The sequence below is a fragment of the Otolemur garnettii genome, unplaced genomic scaffold (genome assembly GCF_000181295.1).
Source record: "Otolemur garnettii isolate 467f Iridium unplaced genomic scaffold, OtoGar3 scaffold00044, whole genome shotgun sequence".
NCBI lineage: Eukaryota > Metazoa > Chordata > Mammalia > Primates > Galagidae > Otolemur > Otolemur garnettii.
In genome coordinates this window covers 10,962,889-10,966,766 of record NW_003852439.1, presented here as the reverse complement: position 1 = coordinate 10,966,766, position 3,878 = coordinate 10,962,889, and positions in this window count along the sequence as shown.

The following is a 3,878-nucleotide window of genomic DNA, read 5'->3' as shown; positions in this document are numbered from 1 at the left end:
ATGTTTTTTGTTTTTTTTTTTGAGACAAAGTCTCACTTTGTCACCCTCAGTAGAGTGCTATGGTGTCACAGCTCACAGCAACCCCAGACTCCTGGGCTGAAGCAATTCAGCTTCTTGAGCAGCTGGGACTACAGGTGTTGACCACAATGCCCAGTTAGTTTTACAGGTAGGTGTCACTCTTGCTGAGGCTGGTCTAGAACCTGTGAGCTCAGGTGATCTACCACACCTGGCCGACATGCATGATTTTTACTTACCTCAGTGCTTGTGAGACTGTGTCAGAATTCTGAAATCCTGTGAGGCTTGAAAGAGAAACACGTTCCTAGAATACCCAACCCTCGCAGGCTGCCTCCAGAGGACTCTTGTCCTAGGGCCTTCTTGAGTGTGCCTGTGGCCATGCCTTGCATGAGGATGTCACTGAAGAGTTTCCTCATTTCATGGGCTGCAACTCACTGAGACCACTGTTCTCCACAGGTTTGGGGATGGTTAGGATGCAAGGGGAGCCCCAGTGGTAGAGTGCCCCCAGCCTGTCCCTGTATACTCAAACCTGTGTACAGGAGGGTCAGTACCATGTAGGCTGGCCAGTGGCTGAGTAGGTCAGCTTGGATCTCTAGCACTGTCATGTAATATTTTGTATTTTTATTGATTAATACCTGATGATATTATGAAACATATACGTATAAGTTACTGATTCATAATTCCCATAGCCCTTGTTATTTCTCCCCAAGGCAGGCCATAGAAACTCAAAATACGCTCCAACCTTCCCCTGTCTGTCTTGGAGCTGGCCGTAAAGAAATTCTCTGACCTGTTTTTTGTAGGAGTTTTCTGGTTGTTTTGTGACACAGGGTCTGACTTTGTTGCCCCAACATGAGGACAGTGGTCACAGCTCACCACAGCCTCAAACTCCTCTGAGCCCAAAGGATCCTCCTCAGCCTCCCAAATAGCTAGAACTACAGACACACATACCACACCTGGCTATTTTTTATACCTTTTTTTTTTTTTTTAAGAGATGAGGTCTTGCTATGTTGCCCAGGCTGATCACAAACTCCTGGCCTCAAGCAGTCCTCCAGCCTCAGTCTCCTAACGTGCTAGGATTATAAGGGTGACCCAGTTGCCTCTGACCTACCTTGTTTGTGGATCATAAGACCCCCTTTTCAGAAGGAGTGCTGCCCCATACCCTGGAAGAAGGAATGCTACACAGAGAGGTCAAGAAGAATCTGGACAGGCCTTGCTGGGTTTCTCCTAGTTTGTATTAAACTATACCCTTTGTCCAATCACATTTCTACATAGTTGTCAATCATGCCTATCCAATGGAGTCTCTGTAAAATGGCACACGGCGACTGGGTTCAGGTAGCTTCCAGAGAGCAGAACAGGTGGAGGTTCCTGGAGGGTGTAGGGGGAACAGGGTGGCGTGGAAGCTCCACATCCTTCCCCCACACCTCAGCCCACACATCTCTTCCACCATATTCTTTGTGGTATCTTTTTTTTTTTCCTGGGGTCCTTTTAACACACTGTTAAATATGTTTCCCTGAGTTCTATGAGCCGCTCTAGCAATCAAACAAAGACGGGGCCTCAGAACCCTGTTAATAATTGGCCAGTCAGAAGCACAGGTAAACCCTAGGGCCTTCAGTTGGCATCAGAAGTTAGGGGCATTCTTGTGGGACTGAGCCCTCACCCTGTAGGGTCCTGTGCTACCTCCAGATGGGTAGCCAGATGAGTAGTCTTGGGATTGAGTTGGAAGATAGCCAGCTGGTGTCCACTGCAGAATTGATGGCTTAATGGGGAAAAGTGTGTTGTTATGATATGAGAGCAGAGGAAAGACAGGGTTTTTTTTGTTTTTTGAGACAGAGTCTCACTTTGTCACCCTCGATAGAGTGCCATGGTGTCACAGCAACCTCAAACTCTCGGGCTTAAGCAATTTTCCTGCCTCAGCCTCCCAAGTAGCTGTTACTACAGGTGCCCGCCACAAAGCCCGGCTATTTTTAGAGACGAGATCTTGCTTTGGCTCAGGCTGGTTTTAAACTCGTAAGCTCAGGCAATCTACCTGCCTCCACCTCCCAGAGCAATTTCCTTTATATACACCTTCATATGCTACAAAATCCAGAGAGTGTGGAGAGATGTCCTCTGGTCCCCCAGAAGAGCTGCTTACTGTTCAGTTCCTGATAAGACTTGTAAAGGTTTTCGAACAATTAGCTATACAGGAGGGTCAGCACCATGACCTTTTTTTTTTTTTTTTTAAGAATTCATAAGATCTAAACAGGGAAGCCTAAGAGGCTTTCTCAGCTTAGAGGCCTGAGAGGCCTGTCTTGGATTTCCAGGGTGGCAAGTGAACTTGCTAGTCTCCCCAGACCCTTGATCTGCCCTACCCCGGCCCCCTTGGGAGCTGGGCCCAAACAGTGGGCCAGAATTCAGCTCTCTGACTCCTTCTTCAGCTTCTGGTAACTGATGCACTAGCACCTTCTAGGCAGCAAAGTTGGTGGGCTGTACATTCAGATCTGACATTTGGATTTTGTAACTTTGAGCAGTGTTCATTTTTTTCATAAACTGTTTTGCTTTTGATCGTGTGATTTTAAAGATTATTCTGTTTTGGCTTTTATTATACCTTATACCACATAGTTTTGGGGGAATGCACATTTGATTTCATATTGGACAGCACTGGAAGAACTGGGGCAATCTTCCCAACCTGTTTTCCAGATACTGCTCTCCTTGCCTAGGAATGGTCTCTGCCATAGTTTAGGAAGGTGGCAGAAGGAATGTGAATATGGAGGGGTGAGGGGGAATGGTGAACACCAGGGTTGGGGAACAGGGATCCACAGCCAAAGTCAGGGGTAAGGGGAAATGTGGGGGTTGGTGTGGGGCAAGCCAAAGTAGAGACACTGCCTGCCCTATGGCCCAAAGCACTGTCATGCCTGGGCCCAGATGCCGCCCAAGGTGGACACTAAGGGAGGGCTTTGCCCATGGGCTTCTACCATCACTGTGGGTATGGCTATAAGCATGTGGGATTTCCAGAAATAGAACTTCTGCATTTTAGGAATCTATAGAATTAGATCTAGTGATTTTGATGAAAAAATAGGCTAAAGGAAGGCAACGCCTGCATCCCCGGAGATGGAGTGTCTGTGTGTGTGCACTGCATGCGCCCTGCAAGTGGAGGGTCCTGGATAACCAAGGCTCACCAAGTGCTGTGGAGCTTGTCTTGTTATTCTCAGAGTGTCCCAGGGCCTAGCCAGTTCCCTAGTGAGCAGCAGCATCACAAACCATGGCATTGGCCTGCTTGGTAGACAGTGGTGCCATCCAGAGCCACCCAGACAGCTTATTCTGGGAGTTTGTGGCAGGTGGCAGTTTGTGGCTAGCCTGTTCTAGCCGAGCAATTTGGAGAATTTTCCACAGACACAAGCAAAGAAATTCCTTTGAGGGAGTGGCTTTTTCTCTCACACAGAAGGGGACCTGGTAGGTTGGCAGTAGCCTGGGCAAGGGCCCCTGGGGCCAGCTCTGAGAGGCATCTTTGCTCCCTATTCTTAAGCCTTTGCTGTCAGAATTCACCCTGGGGGCAGGAGAGTGGGAAAGTCATGCCATGGTCTCAGATTTAAGGGCCCTGTCCCTTCTTTTTGTGTTCTTCATGTCTCAAAGCATACAACTCAGAAGAGCAGGTATATAATCTATGAATAAACACTTGGGAAGATATTCTGCCTCCTAGTGGTAAGAAAAAATGCATATGAAAATAACGAAGTTGGCTCGGCGCCTGTGGCTCAAGTGGCTAAGGCGCCAGCCACATACACCTAAGGTGGCGGGTTCGAATCCCCAGCCCGAGCCCGCCAAACAACAATGATGGCTGCAACCAAAGAATAGCCAGGCGTTGTGGCGGGTGCCTGTGGTCCCAGCTA